The sequence below is a fragment of the Theropithecus gelada genome, chromosome 6, assembly GCF_003255815.1.
Source record: "Theropithecus gelada isolate Dixy chromosome 6, Tgel_1.0, whole genome shotgun sequence".
In the NCBI taxonomy this organism is placed as follows: Eukaryota; Metazoa; Chordata; class Mammalia; order Primates; family Cercopithecidae; genus Theropithecus; species Theropithecus gelada.
Window position 1 is genome coordinate 20,261,204 of NC_037673.1, and position 18,679 is coordinate 20,279,882.

The following is an 18,679-nucleotide window of genomic DNA, read 5'->3' on the forward strand; positions in this document are numbered from 1 at the left end:
GATTTAGGAAATATAAGAACCAAAAACGGAAATGAAATTGGCAATATAAAGACCATTGCAGCATGAGGAGAAAATCCGTTCAGCAGAGCAGTGGAAGCAGAACGAATATTTCCACAGGTTGAGAAATGAAAGGAAGTCACTTGGCTGTACAGAAAGGCACATTCTAGAAGGAACACGGAGAGTAACCAACATGAGATGTGTTTTGTTTAGATCTCTTGTCAGGGAATAGATTTTCAAAGATAGGATTTTAAACAGATTTACTCAAGGTCAAAATGGAGTCATCAGAAAGGAAAAAGAAATAGTTTCTGGAAAGGTTGTATAATTAGAGGTTTAAGTATCAATGTAACAAGAGTAGGTCCAAAGCAATTTTTCCAGGCACCCATTGATCCTAAACTGCCTTTATTTTATTTACTCTACCATAGAGAAACTTCTTAAATTCAGAATGTCTCCTCTGACCCTACTGGCTTTTGCTGTCTTAATGCTTACTGTGACTCACCTCAGAGTTTTGACCTCTTTCCCATAATTTCCTTCCTAGCCTCTCCTCTGTCATGTCATCATGTCCAATCTTGTGAGCTCTTTGACTCAGAAACTCTCTGAACCTTCAAATGGCCTCCTCGGCTGAGCACACCTAGGTCAGTACTGAACCATTTGCAGAGGTAAGAATTTGGAGGCTGATGTGATGTACAAATGATATTCAGAGCATAGGTGAAGGCATTAGCTATTGGCAGTAAAGGAGAGGTGTTTTTATTTTACTTTTTATTTCTGTTATCTGTAAGACTGGGACATGAGAATCAATGTGCATAAATTGAGAGACAGTAAGTCTTCACTTGATGGTTCAATTTCTGAGATTGAGAAACACTGCTGTTTTGCTTTTAGCAAAAAGTAATTGGATTTGAGGAGAGAGAGTTGCTGAAGTAGAGAAATAAAGGAGAGAAATGCCTTTGGTCAAAGATAAAGAGAATGATAGCTGAGTGTCCAGATTGCCCTACTCAACTTGTGGTGGAATTATCTTCGCTTTCACTTGTTACTATTTTTGAAGGGCTCTGTGTTGTGGTTGGAGATACTGAGGAAGAGGCCAGTGCAGTTATTTTAGTTTCATAAAGCTGTCATAAAACAAGGAACCACAAAGTGGATTGCTTGAAGACAGACATGTATTCTCCACAGTTCTGGAGGCCAGAGTCTGATTTCAAATTGCCAGCAGGGCCGTGTCTCTGTGAAGGATACAGGAGGAGAATGTGTTCCATGCTTTTTTTCCTAGCTCCTGGTTTTGCGGGCAATTCTTGAGATTACTTGTCTTATAGAAGCGCCACTCTGTTCTCTGCCTCAATCATCACATGGCATTCTTCTTCCTATATGTCTTCATATTATCTTCCCTGTGTGTGTGTTACTCTCTGTTTCTCTTCTCTTCTTACAAGGACACTGGTCATGTAGAGTTAAGGACTATCTGCTGACTTCATCATAACTTAATATAACTGCAGATACCTTGTTTCCAGATAAGGTTTCATTCGCTGGTACTAGGGGTTAGGGTTTCAACATATCTTTTTAGGGGACACAACTCAACCTATAACAGCTGTTAACTCTTGTGTTAAAACTGTTCAGAGTGAGGCCAGTTACGGTGGCTCACGCCTGTAATCCCAGCACTTTGGGAGGCCGAGGAGGGCTGATCACCTGAGGTCAGGAGTTCGATACCATGCTGGCCAATATAGTGAAACTCTGTCTCTACTAAAAATACAAAAATTTTCCGGGAGTGGTGGTGGGTATCTGTAATCCCAGCCACTTGAAAGGCTGAAGCAGGAGAATTGCTTGAACCCAGGAGGTGGAGGTTGCAGTGAGCCGAGATCACGCCATTGCTCTCCAGCCTGGGCGACAGAGTAAGACCCCATCTCAAAAAACAAAACAAAACCTGTTCAGAGTGGTGCTAGTGGAATGGATAAGAGACAGTAGTACAGGAAAGAAAAAGTCATAAGGAAGGTATAAATGTGTTAATAAGGAAGAGATAAGTGCTGAATAAAAAAGAAAACAAAAGAAGATTGTGTTGATAGATGAGAAAAGTTGTCCAACATGGAAAAGTAGATGTATAACTAAAATTCAAGATGATTGCACTTTATTTGGAGTATTTAGAATTTAAGGTTTCATGAGGAAAATAATTATTGTATCTTATTCAAGAAGAAATAAGTAAAGATTAATGCATGAATTAAAAACACATATACGTTACCAACAAATTTTAGAAGGGAGCTTGAGATATTTATATACCAGAATAAAAATGGTAAAATAGTATTACTTTTTGGTATAACCAATGTTTTTTGAATAGTTAATTTAGATAATCCACTTCTTTTGATGAGTTTTCTATTATACAAATAGTGTATTATAAAATCTGAAGCTCAACATGTAAAAATCCAGGAAGCATCAAAACCTGAAATGACTGTAAACAGGATAGAGGTGTACTGTTGGTTGATTTATAGTATTTTGGGCAGGTTTAATTGTATTGATGTACATAGGCATTTTTGAATTGTTTCTGTTTACTTCCTCTTAAGTGGAAACTAATAGGGCCCCAATAAATATTTTAATGAATATGTACTACTTCTTAAATAATAGAATGGATGATTTATATACACTTTTGGTCATGGTCAACAGAAGTTGCACTGAGGTCTAATATTTACTACCTTTAATCTTTTACATATGTGAGTTTTTACTACGGTTAAGGGTTAACATGAAAACATTTCAATGCTCACTTATTGATCTTCTTATCTACCCAAAGTAGTTGTTCAACAAGTAAGCAGTGTTACAACCAACAGCCCATAAAAGGTTATTATCAAATACTTTTCCATTTTCCTTGCACATGATTAAGCCTCAAAGGTGAATTAATGGATCCTGTTAGGCCGTAACAGGAAAGCAATAATGTCTATCAAGCAAGCACTGTGTTCCACAAATACATGCTGTTTGTTAATGCGGTTGGTGGGTTTTGATTTGATTTCCCCTCAAAGGAGAGTTGGTAAGATGGGAGGCTAAGGGATAGTTTCCTCATCTTATAGTTAGATGTAATGGTAAACATTGATTTTGATTTCTTTATGAGGACATATCGCAGTAGTGCGGAAAGCAGATTACAAAATTTATACCATACTATTTTGTTTCATTTAAAGTGATAACAATATTCAAACTGTTTGTCTTGACTTAATCTTTTTGTTCCATTCTTATTTCCCAGGGCTCCTAAACTTATCTTGTTTTAAAGTTTTCTACAGTACATACTTTCTGTAAGCTGCACCACATCCTTCTGCATAGCATGGTTTACAAAATTTAAAAATAAGTAATTTGAAGTGTTTTTGCTCGTGTGTTTACTTCAGCTACATTAACTATTTTCCTACATATATATATATACACACACACACACACACATATATACATATGTATATAGTTTTGTTGTTCAAAACTTCTGAAAGTAAATACTGAGTCAATACAGTCACTTAAAGGCTTTGATTTCAGGTTAGATGTGGTACATGATTAATGTGTGAACTATTCAGAGTGAACTCTGAAATCTGTGTGTGTAATTTTACTTAATAAAAATTAATCAGAAAAGGATAATTTAGAAAATAAAAGTACAATAATTTAAATGTCACAATTAAAGTTTCCACAGGGCTAGTTTTCTCCACTGTTTTATGATAAAAAATGGCACAGACATACACTGAAATGTACTTTGAACATTGTATATAATTATCTTAGAACATCAGGAATAGCATCAATAAAAACCAAGATGTTTTGTGATTTTATATTGTTTTACGTCTAATTATATATCACAGTCTAATACCATAGACTTTCACATCTCTGGGAGTGAGCTATAATACTGTCTTAGATAATCATGGCAGGAATCAACAGGACAAAGTTTGATAGGAAGAAAGGCAGTAGACTCTTAGCAGACAATGAGACAATGGAGAATGAAAAGAAAATGATTATCAAACACTTTTCCAGATGGTTATCAATTGCATAGGAATTCTAAGAGGCCAGGTGCAGTGGCTCAGGCCTTTAGTCCCATCACTTTGGGAGGCTGAGGTGGGTGGATCACAAAGTCAAGAGATCAAGACCATCCTGGCCAACATGGTGAAACCCCGTCTCTACTAAAACTACAAAAATTAGCTGGGCATGGTGGCAAGTGTCTGTAGTCCCAGCTACTTGGGAGGCTGAGGCAGGAGAATTGCTTGAACCCGGGAGGCGGAGGTTACAGTGAGCCAAGATTGTGCCACTGCACTCTAGCCTCGGGGACAGGGCAAGACTCTGTCCACGCAAAAAAAAAAAAAAAAAAAAAGAAAGAAAGAAAAAGAAAAAAAGAATTCTAAGAAAGCATAACTTTTGATTGTATATATGTTTATTTTCACAGTGAATTATTTTCTTTACATATATACTCAAGTTCTTTTTTTCTTTTGTTTTTTGTTTTTTGTTTTGAGATGGAGTCTCACTCTTGTCATCCAGGCTGGAGTGCAATGGCGCAATCTCAACTCACTGCAACCTCTGCCTCCCGGATTCAAACTTTTCTCCTGACTCAGCCTCCTGAGTAGCTCGGATTCCAGGTGCGTGCCACCACGCCTGGCTAATTTTGTTTTTTGTATTTTTAGTAGAGATGGGATTTTACCATGTTGGCCAGACTGGTCTTGAACTCCTGACCTCGTGATTCCCCTGCCTCGGCCTCCCAAAGTGCTGGGATTACATGCGTGAGCCACCGCGCCTGGCCAACAAATTTTCATAATAGATTATTATGATGCCACAAAATTCACATACTTCCACTAAGTTTTTATAGTATGATATGCTACTAAAACACCTCAAAAAAGCAATCAATTTCTTTTACCTTAAATGTACTGTTATAATCTAGTAAAGCACGCTATAAGTAAACTATAATTTATAATATATGTAATATATCATTTTTACTTAATTATTTTGTAAAATCTTAAATGTGATTAAAATGATATGCACATTTTAAATATTTTGAACCTGATATATAATTCTAGAAACAACTATGAGTCTTTCCTGGTTTGAAAAAGTAATATTACTATGCTATTTAGATATTCACTATTTTGCCTAAAGTGAAATAAATGAAAAAGAAATTCTTCAGATTATTTATTTAAGCGTATAAGTCTATGTTACTCAATACAGATTCTGTTACATAAATAAGTACTTACTTATTATTAACTCTAAAGTTATTTTTTATTTATACTGAGATAGAGATACTTCCATTTATATCTACTGTATTATGTTTTATCTATCTCCTATCTAACTAGAAATAATTTAGTGTATTCTTTTCCAGAAAATACTTAACATATATTTAAATACATAATATAAAACAGGCCAAGGTAAAAATGGAATTACAATATTTTACTAAATTAAAAATATTAGTATATAAAAATCATGACAATAATCCGATAAGTTTTTCCCCTTTTTCTCTAGTTTTCGTGCATGATTTTAAGCAGTCTTATGAATTGCTGCATATAATCGTTAACAACCTCCCTCTGAAAGAACTAGCCTTCCTCACTTAAGATAAGGAAACTGACACATTGAGGCCAAGTCACTATCTAATGTCCTGCTGCAAGCAAATGGGAAAAGTTGCTTTTGAATTCAGCAAGTCTGACGCCAAAGCATAAACTCAACCAATACAGATTATTCAACATTTTACTAGAGAAGGATCATGGCTTTGGCTTTAATTTTAACTGTAGCCTATGCAACGAAAGAAACGGAATCAATCTAATGAGTCACAGTGTCCAAAATATGAAAAAAGGCAAGTTGTGGAGCAGAATCACTAAGGCCATAAAAAGCTTTATCCCTTGAGTCCTCATAAACTGGATGCTGCTAAATATAAAAATTGTCGACAGTACTTTTATGGTGAAATAACTGGTGCCAAATGTCACCTTTTCTTATAACATCTTTCAGTATAAGCAATCGCAAAGCACATTTCTAAGAAAAAAAAAAAAAAAAAGCTCCTGTAGCCCCAGCTATGGTAGGGCTTTAAGTTACGAGGATAGTGTGATCCAAATGAACACCACTCATGCTCTTGCTGAGGCTGTACTTCATATTACAGGATGAAATATAAAATAAGAGAGTTCCCTTCTGCCTATCCTCCAGAAGTAGTTTCCTCTCAGCCAGATACTTGAAAATAACTGTGTGGTAATAGTTTGAACATTATTCTACTTGACAATACTTGTAATAACTTTTATTCTGATAAGTAACCAGAAGGCATCTGTCTTGCCAACTTATTATATCACCCCATTATTCTATTTTTACTTGAACTAACTAGCTGTAAGATTTTTTTTTCCACTTTAGAAAAATAGAAAAAAGGGAACTTGCCTGTCTAGAAAACCAACTTACCTCTGCATTGAAGTGTTTTCATGGGCAGAACCAAGACCTTTCTTTAACTTTTTGCATAGGGAAAAAAAAGCAAAGTATCTATCTCTGTTGTTAAACATCCCAGTTAATTAAATATAAAAAGCAAAAATTACAGAAAGTTAAAACTCAGAAAATTATAATTGTGTTTTTATCATGCCCTGATCAATAAGTAAATGAATTATATTAACTTAGGTGACTTACAGTGCAACAGAGAGCGATGAAAGAAACCCCAACTTAATTTTTGGAGACCGCTACTAAAATTGAGACTGGTAAAGGAATTTCAAAAATTTAAGTTTTACAAGAGCTGACTGATAATCCTTCCTTTGGGGAAGTTGTCTATTCAGTGAGCAAGTTATCTTATTCTTGATAATTAACTCATTGAGAATAATATAAAGGTATTGCATCTCAAATTTAAAAGACAAAATGGGGGATACATAGGCATAACTTTGGCTCTCAAAATAGTGTTAATATCCTGGGAATTCAACAATGTGAATAACCAGGTGTAATTCACTCAATATGTATTTATTGAGTTTATATTACACTATACCAGGTACTGTTCCAAAGATAAAGCAGTAATTAAAACAAACAAACATATCTCCTAAACTCTGGTAAGAAACAAAAAATAAATAAATAAAATCTAATAACCATTCAATTATGAGGTAAGATACATTGATACGTACATGAAGGGAATTGAAAATGTCTGAGAAGGTGAAACGCTAGTTATGCTGGAGACTGAAGAACTGAAGAAAAAAAACATTTGGATAAGAAGAGAGCATTTTTGGAAAGAGAACAATGTGCACAAAGACACCTAGGCAGAGATGTCTTAATGTTTCACAAGAAGAATAAGTAGAGTAAGATGGGGACATATAGGAGATAAAATCAGAAACATAGGCATGAGGGTTGGAAAAATGCAATGTAAAGAATTATGAATCATACAACAGATTTTGAGTTTTACTCTGAGATGGGAAACCTCAACTAATTTGGAAGAGGGTGTAACCAGGTCTGAGGCTAGTTTAAATGAGTCATAATAGCCTGTTGATAAGATTTGCTAGCCTCTCTGTTGATAAGATTTGAGGGGAACATGGAGGTCTATTAGGAGGTGAGCACAGATGAAAGTGAGACATAAAAGTGGCTTAACTCTAGTGGGAAAGCTGAGAGTAAAAACATGGTTGAATTCTGCACAAAATGGATGTGGTCTGTCATCAAAATAGAAATGTCAATAATTATTGCAAGCCATTTTGACCTGAGTAACCAGAAGAGAGGAGATTTCCTAAACTTAAAAGCCCCAAATCATCAACATTAGCTATACACACACACACACACACACACACAATGAGTCATTCCAGAAGGTTTCTTCACAAGAAGGCATAGAACATATGCCTGTAATCCCAGCACTTTGGGAGCTCGAGGCAGGCAGATCACAAGGTCAGGCGTTAGAGACCAGCCTGTCCAATATGGTGAAACCCCATCTCTACTAAAAATACAAAAATTAGCTGGACGTGGTGGCACATGCCTGTAGTCCCAGCTACTCTGGAGGCTGAGGCAGAAGAATTACTGAACCCGGGAGTCAGAGGTTGCAGTGAGCCAAGATCACGCCACTGCACTCCAGCCTCAGCGACAGAGCAAGACTCTGTCTTGAAAAAAAAAAAAAGAATATTCAGAAGTGGAATACTTGTGCTTGTGGCTCAATATTTCAATATTTCTGCGTATAAAACAATAACCTGAGAACCTCAGTTTCACAAATAGTCAAGAAGGAAGCTGGGACATATTTTAGATCAAATATATTGCAGGTTAAAGTATCTTTATGTAGGGAAAGTAAATAGAAATGTGTCGTTCTATAAATAGGATTTAGCAAGACAGGGCCATTCCACATTAATTGATAAAATCAAATAACTGTCCAGAATTGCAGTTCATTTTTTCAAAATGGTGAAGAAATATTTTTAAAAAATATGGTTACAGTGTGGCACTTTAAAAAAAAATCAAGGCCGGGCGCGGTGGCTCAAGCCTGTAATCCTAGCACTTTGGGAGGCCGAGACGGGCGGATCACGAGGTCAGGAGATCGAGACCATCCTGGCTAACACGGTGAAACCCCGTCTCTACTAAAAAATACAAAAAACTAGCCGGGCGAGGTGGCGGGCGCCTGTAGTCCCAGCTACTCGGGAGGCTGAGGCAGGAGAATGGCGTAAACCCGGGAGGCGGAGCTTGCAGTGAGCTGAGATCCGGCCACTGCACTCCCGCCTGGGCGACAGAGCGAGACTCCGTCTCAAAAAAAAATAAAATAAAATAAAATAAAAATAAAAAAAAATCAAGTCTGCTATACAATGCTGAAAAATATCCTGTAATCTTTCTTTCCTCTTAGTGGAGCAAAATCTTAGTTTATAGTGGAAGGAAGTTTGAGAGCTCCTTAGTGGTCAATAGAGATCTAATTCTCCTCAATTTTGCTCAAACTGAATATATAACAGGACAACATAACAGGATCTGAGCCAAACATTTTCACATAGATTAAGTTGTGTGTGTGCCTCTGTGTGTGTGTGTCTGTGTGTGTGTGTGTATGTATTTTCCTGTAGAAAATAAAGCATTTGAACATTAGTTATTCTCTTATTTTTCCTGCTGTCTGTCACCACATTAACAAGACCGGGTGTACTTTATTTTCCTAGCTAGGATCTCTTGTCCCACTGGGATCGGGGAAGACAATTTTAACATACTTTTTAGGACCAGTGGCAGTTAGAATTGCTTTCAAGATACTACTGTTCATAAGAGGTGAGAGAAAGAACATTTTCATGTAGACCCTGGGTGTTGAGATTCCCCATATCCTTAAGAATAAATTGGTCAATCATCAAGAGAATTTGAAATCTCCTCAGGCTGTCTTCATTTTCACAACAGGCTTACCTCCCTGATCTAATAAATAGAACATTGACTCTATGGGAGGGCTATGCTTTTGAACTGCTCCTTGCTCAATGAATATTACTTCCTAACACCCAGTAGTCCTAGTCACATGTCATGTGCAAACATACTATAAGACTCATTTTCACTAAAATAAATTATTTTGAACAAGTCAACTTATTTTAAAACATAGCATTTTCCCTATCTCACCTATGTAGCCACAGAAAGAATTAACTGTCCTGTGGAATATGTAAAAAATAAAAGATAAAGTCTCCAAGATTAACCTGAGCACGCATCACTCACTTTAAAGAAAACTGGAGGAGATGAACTAGAAGAATTTCTTTGGAGCCTGAACAAAAGAGAGGTGAATGGGTTATTAAATATAGGCTGATGTTATTCTAATATCTTTATGGGAGACTCTCTACTCTATTGTATCTCTTTTTCAATGAGCATCTTTTGGGAAGCATAAAGTTGCTTCCTTACAAGGTCAGAGCAGAGTAATCATACAGACAGTGTTCTGAACTGGGTTGAACACACAAAAGATGCCAGAAGTTTCCACTTGTATACAGTAACCTATATTAAAACTTCAACTTATTTCAATCCATCATATTTACATTTCTATTTTATTATATGCTGGATAATGTGTTTAATATATTACTGTAGCTGCATATATATACAATTTATCATAACAAAATAGACATGTTTTGTAGAACATGTTAAATCGTTAAATCGTTTGCTGAGTAAAAGAGACAGTGTGATCAGAACTTTTGAAGGTCTCTACACACACCCTTGCTTTCTCAAATTCTATCCAGACAAATGCTAATTCTGGTTTTAGTTTTATCAGGCCATGAGGATCAAAACACAAAGGAAAATACATAGAAAATGCTTCAATATAAATTACTCTGTTTCATTCTGTGTTATGACTTTATAGCATTTGTGTTCATTTTCTATGAGATCATAGTCCTATTCAATAGCAGTTTTTTTTCATATTTCCAATATACTCTACAGAAAAATAATTGTTGGTAACATTCATGTTGTTAATATTATTGCTAAAAATATTCCTTAGGAATTGCTTAGCCCAGAAAATCCCGAACTCAAAGAAGCCTTTTGCATAGAGTCGTTTTTTTGCTTTTGTCTCCATAATCTACCATCCTTCCCTATACTCTTGGCTTTTAATACTCTGCTGATAGGATTTGCCTCGACCAATGGCTGCATATGTTAATAATACTCTTTAACTCACTAATAAACTACTTTGATACTTGAGTAAATTGAAATTTAAATAAGCATTTTTATTAAATCAAACACAATTTTTGTATTGAGAGAATTCTAATTGGGAACATAGGTAAACCATTAGTCCCTCAAACTTTTTGGTCTGGAAGACTTTGCAGAGTTCTGCTAAGGGGAAATCACAGAGGTATGTTTTGAACAGTGAGGGTGAAAATCTCCTCTGTTTAATGTGTTTATTTTTCCCTATATGGAAATCACAAAGATCAGTGATTGATATATTACTTTCCATATTTATTATGGAATTATTTATTGATTTAATTTGTTTAATAATGATTTAATACATGCAATAGTTTACTGATTATGGTATAACCAAGTTTGTTGAATAACTTCAAATAATTCTCAATGAATTTACACTATAGTTATAGGAAAAAATAACATTTAAATCACTCAAATAGAAATTCTACTCCATATATATTTACCAACTGTGATATCTTTTGAGGAAAATACAGGACATATTAAGATGTGACAGTCTCGGAAATGAGGGATAGCCTCCTGAAATATTATTGGCTTAGATGTGATAAATTATATAATATAATGAAATCTAAGTCAGTATGTGCATGGCAACTTAGAGAAACTTAGAGAAAGAGAGAGAGAGAGAGAAAGCCAGTGTGGTTGCAGAGCAAATTCAGGAAGTGCAGAATCAGATGACATCTTTTATTCTAAGAGCAATGGATATTCATTGAGAAAATGCTGGCAAGGGGTGACACCAATAGATTTTTTAAAAATAACATTTTGGGCTTTAGCATTGAGAATGGATCTTAGAGGGCAGGGTAGATGTGGGGAGACATGTTAGTAGCCTATGGAGTAGTTAGCGGAAGAGAAAATAATAGATTTGCCTCAGATATTTTGTCAACAAGAGACAGATAACATTTAATATGCTTTTTGCTGATTTTTCGGTCACATCAAAGAAAACTAAACTCTAAGCTATATAAATTAAAGTTAAAACAGCCCTAGAGAAGACATTAATTCACACATGTTAAAAAGAAGCAGCAGCACCTTAAGAGATTAAAGTGGACTGCTTCCATTGTGTTTCACTGGCATGCATTGCCTACCATCTGGAGGTTAAAAATTACTTGGAAAATGAAACTTGGAATGGAATTAAACAATATTTCATTTCCTTTGATATTTATTTATTTTCAGATTAAGCACCAATATCCCAAGTCATAGCCAAGATATAAAATACAGTGTGATTATTGTGTGATTATTATTAAAAACTCTTCCCAATATTTCTCTAAAACTTACAAAATATTTCTGTTTATGGCAGAGTCTCAGCTGACACAGGGTCCAATATCATTAATCTAAGTTTGTTTTACAATGCTCACTTCTAGTCCTTCATTAATCTTAAACATTTATATTTATACATATGAACATTAATGCAAACTCAATTTAATTTAGAAGCAAAAACAGTTGTTTTTTATTGTTGTTAGCTAAATTGTGTTTTTAAGATTAAAAACTGCACATTAGAATGAAAAGATTTTTCTTTCCCAAAGCAGCATACATAGAACTACAGTCTCTGCTTGTTTATTTGCCTGTTTGAATGCCACAGCTTTTTTTTTTTTTTTTTTTTTTTTTTTTTTTTACGGTTTTCAAACCATATCTCATAGCAAACTCTTTAGAGTTTAAATTTGTTAAATTGCAATGGGTGGAAAGTCAATATGAAAATTCTTGGTCTATTTCTAAAACATTTTTGTTAAACTGGTAAGAACAGATATTACACTTGATCTTAGCCAAAAGGCCAAGGACGGTGGCTCACGCCTGTAATCCCAGCACTTTGGGAGGCTGAGGTGGGCAGATTGCCTTAGCTCAGGAGTTCAAGACCAGCCTGGGCAACACGGTGAAACTCTGTCTCTACTAAAATACAAAAAATTAGCCAGGTGAGGTGGTGGGCACCTGTAGTCCCAGCTACTTGGAAGGCTGAGGTAGGAGAATCGCTTGAACTCGGGAGAGGGAGGTTGCAGTGAGCTGAGATGGTACCACTGCCCTCCAGCCTAGCCAACAGGGTGAAAGAAAGAAAGAAAAAAAAAATCTGTGTGAAAAAAAAACAGAGGGGTGAAGTGGTTGCATTGATTTAACAGGGTTGAGAAACAGTGAGAATAGCTAAATGATAATAAAAGAACATATTAAGGTAAACAAGCATTAGAAATCAAGCAAGGACATTGCCAAAACATTATATGTTTATCATCTTTCTTTTAAATCATTAAGTTCCAAGAATTTGGTATGCAATGACCTAAATCATTTCATTTTTAAATGGCTATATCTATGCCACATTGAAAACCAAGGTCAGGTATACCTAGATATAGACAATTATGTGGCATTTTCTCTATCATCTGGCATTTTATTGTATATAAAACTCAAAGACTCCGTGATTACAGATACCCCTTTAATCATATGAGGTTTTGACTTTCATACGTTGGAATACAAAAGTTGGCGTATGTATTTATTTTATTTACACTGGATAGAGGATTGGCTCTAATCATACATGTTAAATCAAATAGTGTAGAATACTGGGAATTATAATAAGAAAACTAAACACACGTACATGCATCTACATGCATATGTGAAGTAGCTGCTCTGGGAAAAATTTCTTATGCTTAACATCATACTGACAGATCACACTGCTACTGTTCTATCTCATACAGCTTATAGAGAAAATTGTCTTGTTTCACTCTTGAGGGAGGAAGAAAGAGAGAGAAGCATGTGGGATTTTGCTTTGGCAAATAGATTTCCTCCTTTTCTCTTTTCATTTATGCCTCGTCACCTAATACAAGCCTAGTTCTGAATATTAATTGTTTAAATAGACTAGAAACATCTATGCCCTCATCCCCATGGCACACTGTCTTAAAAATAACAAGTCCAAGAATCAGAAATTTTAATTGGTCTTCTTGGTACTAACAACAGTAACAAAAGATAATAGAGATTAAAATAATCTTAAGAAAAAGCACGTAAATTCAAAATCCACATGCGACATGATAATTTAATTGTAAGAATGATTCCTGGAAATTCATTTTTCCTATCAGACAGTAACTGAAGACAGTTACTGCTGCCTAACTTGTTCAAAAAACAAACAAACAAAAAGAAATGTAAGCTAGTTAACATTTCACTCCATATTGGATATGTGACAGATCTTAGCAGAGCATAAATATCTCCAGCCATTTTTTCGGAAGCAATTATAGTCAACTTACATTGAGATTTCTTCATTTACTTTGAGGACATCATAGCTGGGTAGCAAATGATTTTAAAATATGTAGTCAGTGTTTGTTTTACAACTGTCAGGAGTTTCACATGCATCTGTATATATCCATTGTCAAACTGACAGAGTACTATCTCTATGTTCTTTGTATCTTTACTTTCAGTTTCAGAAAAAAAAAAATCAAAATGTTTCTTTTGTTTCACTGAATTCTAGTATTTCTATCTAGGTTGCGATCTCTTTATTAAACACATAAAAACATCTCACTAATAGTTTTTTCTCTATGTGTCCCCTGATATGACACAGTGAAAGGAATATGGGTTCTGAAGCCAAAAAAACCTAGTTGTGAATTGTGATGCTGGTAGTCAATATTCTGCAAATTGAGGAAGGTGTCTACTTCAATAAATTCAATAACCGAATGTTTAATGGAACACATTATAAATAATGGGTGTTCTACAACATTTAGCTCATGTTTCTCCTTTCTTTTCCAGTAATGATGTTTAAATGACTTATTTCTAAAAACAAACCAGGTCAGAAAACTTCAACATTATCTTAACACAGTTTTAATTTAATAATGTAAAATATATCTGTGTTGTTTTATTTTTAAACTCCACAAGCATATAGACTGTACTTGTCTCCATGCTCCATTTACCATTATTACTAGTTTATAATCCACATTTTATTTCTTTGCTTTAATTGGGGGAAACATACCTAGAAACACATGCTAAAATATGAAATAGTGGTTCAGAACAGACCAGAATTCCACAGCCAGAATGTCTGGTTCACATTCTATCTCTGCAACTTGTTGGTCACGTGACCTCAGGGTTTTTTACTCACTGATTATGTCTCATCTGTAATGAAGAGTCTAAAAGTAAGATGAGTTCATATATTACATACATATCTGTGTATATGTATATATACATATATAAGACATATATATATGTCTTAAAGCGGAGTCTGACTGGTGTAAGTGTTGATTGCATTTTAGATATTATTATAGGCCAATTCCACTAACATTTTCTCCTTCATTTAACTTGTTTTAGTATTTGACATGCTGTGCCACTTACTTCTAGAAACACTTCTTTTTAAGATACATTGAATGCATTGTTCACATTGTTCTATCTTCTTTTCTGACTACTGGAATTGCTCTTCCTCATTGCAACGCCAACTACAATCTGTCATTGCTGTTTTTCTGGTCTCTCTGAATTGTCATGCCCTCAGTAAATTCCCATTCTGCAACTTCATCTATAAATTCTATCCAATAACAACCAAATATATATCCCAGCCACTTTATGACCCTTCAATTCCTATATTAATAACAACATTCAAATGATCATCCTTGAATAGTTTAGAAAAGTTGTTAAATTCACCAGACATTGAACTCAATATTGTATATACCCCAACCCTTAAAAAACAAACAAACAAACAAAAACAGTCTTTGTGTCAGTCGGGAAACAACAGATGCTGGAGAGGATGTGGAGAAGTAGGAAGGCTTTTACACTTTTGGTGGGAGTGTAAATTAGTTCAACCATTGTGAAAGACAGTGTGGCAATTCCTCCAGGGTCTAGAACTAGAAATACCATTTGACCCAGCAAACCCATTACTGGGTATACACCCAAAGGATTATAAATCATGATGCTATAAAGACACATGCACACGTATGTTTATTGTGGCACTATTCACAATAGCAAAGACTTGGAACCAACCCAAATGTTCATCAAAGATAAACTGGATAAAGAAAATGTGGCACATGTACACCATGGAATACTATGCAACCATAAAAAAGGGTAAGTTCATGTCCTTTGCAGGGACATGGATGAAGCTGGAAACCATCATTCTCAGCAAACTATCACCAGAACAGAAAACCAAACACCATATGTTCTCACTCATAAGTGAGAGTTGAACAATGAGAACACATGGACACAGGGAGGAGAACATTACACACCGGGGTCTGTTGGAGAGTGGGGGGCTAGGGGAGGGATAGCATTAGGAGAAATACCTAATGTAGATGATGGGTTGATGGGTGGAGAAAACCACCATGGCACATGTATACCTATGTAACAAAACTGCACGTTCTGCACATGGACCGCAGAACTAAAAGTATAATAATATAAACATTATTGCATGATAGTCTATTATTTTTATGTGCTATCAAACACTATTTTTAACATTTGGAAAAAAAAAAAAAAAAAAAAGGCCTTTCACCGGTCTCACATTTCTTTGAAGGAGTCTTACTCCATCTCATTTCAGAAGATGAGGAAATATTTCTATTTTCCTGTTTGCTGAACACATGGCAGGATGACATCCACCCACACTCCCTTGCATATGGGTTCCTTGTGCATGGTGGGTATAACTAGCCATATTCAATGAGTTTTGAGTGGATGCACCATGTTATAGCTAATTGTCAGTATTCTTTTTCCCTCTGTCACAGCAACTGTCAGCTTGCAGGATAATGGCTGCTTCATTAGCTTAGTTAATAACAGAATAGGAAACAGAGTCCTCAGCTAACACAGTGAATGTATGATGAGCAGGATACAAACATTGATTGTGATCAGCCATGAAAACTGCAAGGTTGTTTTTGCAGTCTAACCTAACTTAGCCTGACCCTACCTTGACTTTCTTTCATTCATTTCTCATGGTTAACTTCTGTAATTAATCAAGTGAGCAAGATAATACATTATGGCTTCCTTTTAAATTAAAAATTTTAATGTTAAAAATAAAAGCACATAAAAAATAGAAGACAAAGAGTCACCATAAGGGGACTATGTCTCTTCATTTTTACCACTTATTAGGTTCTCGGCATTTGGATGAAGAAATGACGCTTTGCTCAGCTGTTCATTCCTACAGATGCCATGCAGTACCTGCTGATGTATAAATCCCAAACCTGCTGTGCCTAATGCTGTCCCACTTATATACTACGTTTTAGCCCTTCCTTGAAAACTGCCCAGGTCTTTCTACTGTTCGTCATGTCAAAGCCAAAGTCCTCTGTGTGGCTACTAATTTTTTAATAATTTGATCAAAATTCATATCCTTCTACTCCACAACTTACAATATTTATTAGTCCTAAAGATAGTTTAGAAGACTCTTAGAAAATCCATTTTTATTTTTTCAAATTTCCTATTTTTATTACCCAAATCTGAAGTCTGTTCACCACAGTTTTTCCTGTTTCTACATTTAAGCCATTTTCCTGTCATTTTTATTCTCTTATTTTTAATCAATTCTTCTGTATTAATTTTTAATTTCTTTAATCTCACCCATTATACAAATAACTATTTATAATCTGCAGTGTTACCACAATATTTAAATAGCAGGTGCTTAAAACAATGGTTGAAAAAAGAATTAATCCTTTTTTTAAGGAGGTTGTTATAGTTACACATGCAATGGATATGCTCTTGGTAAATAACAAGGATAAATAATTTTGTGTTGATAAAACAATTCCCTGCTTAATTTCAGTGACATGAAAAAAGTTTACAATTTAAGTAATGGTTATTAGTTATGCAGTTAGTACATTTTTCAGATATCAGAGTTGTTAATTGGGTATTTTAAAATGTTTCCTATTATATATGTTGCCTCACAGAACAGAAACCTTTTAGTCTTAAATGAGATGGTTCTCATTCTGTCATTTCTCCTTCTACTGACTTCCCCTTCTTCTATAACACGAATGCCAGAACTGGTATAGAAACCGATTTTTTTTTTTTCTTTTTTGTCATTTGATTTGGTTAGTTTCAAGTAAATTTGATCTTTATTTCTTTTCTGAAATTAAAACATCTCTATTGTTTATGTTTTTTTCTCAACCAAATACCTGATGTAAAACTGTATTAAAAATAGAATCAATAAAATATCTCCACTGACTTTAACATAAAGTTATTGAAGATTAGATTTGTGCTGTAATTGTTTATTATGTAAACAGAGCATGCTTAACAGTCAGGTTTTCAGGAAAATAGTGTCAAACATTCCCCAAAAATGATTATGAAAGAAGTTTGTAGCAATATGACTGTTATCTGAGTACCTCCTTTTAGAGTTGAAATGAGGGACAGTGCACAGTTAGAAGATGCCTTGATATTCTATTTCTCTATGTGTGTGGGTGTATATGTCTGAAAAAAACTATATATATGAATTTGTAGTATACAGTTTTACACACATGCATCTATTATGCACACACTCATACACACATATGCACACACCTACATGTAATTATCTTTCAAATTTCCTTGGATAGTATGTTCTTAAAGAAGGCAACCAACATATATATTGCTGCCAAAATATGAATTACGTATTTTCACAGGCACTCTGATGTATCTCTACTTACTTACTATTTTTGTCTTTAAGATAATGAATCTTAACTTACTTGGGGTAATGTGTACATTTAAGAATGTGATAGAATATGCAAATCCTCTTAAAAATTTACATATGAGGGCGGAGCAAGATGGCCGAATAGGAGCAGCTCCAGTCTTCAACTCCCAGCGCCAGCGACACAGAAGACCGGTGATTTCGGCATTTTCAACTGAGGTACTGGGTTCATCTCACTGGGGAGTGCCGGACGATCGGTACTGGTCAGCTGCTGCAGCCCGACCAGCGAGAGCTGAAGCAGGGCGAGGCATTGCCTCACCTGAGAAGCGCAAGGGGGAAGGGAATCCCTTTTCCTAGCCAGGGGAACTGAGACACACAACACCTGGAGAATCGGGTAACTCCCACCCCAATACTGCGCTTTGAGCAAACAGGCACACCAGGAGATCATATCCCACACCTGGCCGGGAGGGTCCCACACCCACGGAGCCTCCCTCATTGCTATCACAGCAGTCTGTGATCTACCGGCAAGGCAGCAGCGAGGCTGGGGGAGGGGCGCCCGCCATTGCTGAGGCTTAAGTAGGTAAACAAAGCTGCTGGGAAGCTCGAACTGGGTGGAGCTCACAGCAGCTCAAGGAAACCTGCCTGTCTCTGTAGACTCCACCTCTGGGG

At 35.6% G+C, this 18,679-nt stretch overlaps 1 protein-coding gene and 1 pseudogene across 3 annotated transcripts in view; both read right to left on the minus strand.

Annotated features, from left to right (window-relative positions):
* CDH18 (cadherin 18) overlaps positions 1 to 18,679 on the minus strand; it is a 1,123,324-nt gene that overhangs the window by 826,708 nt on the left and 277,937 nt on the right. The gene's annotated exons all lie outside the window — the stretch shown is intronic.
* Positions 12,171 to 12,281, minus strand: LOC112627315 (annotated as a pseudogene).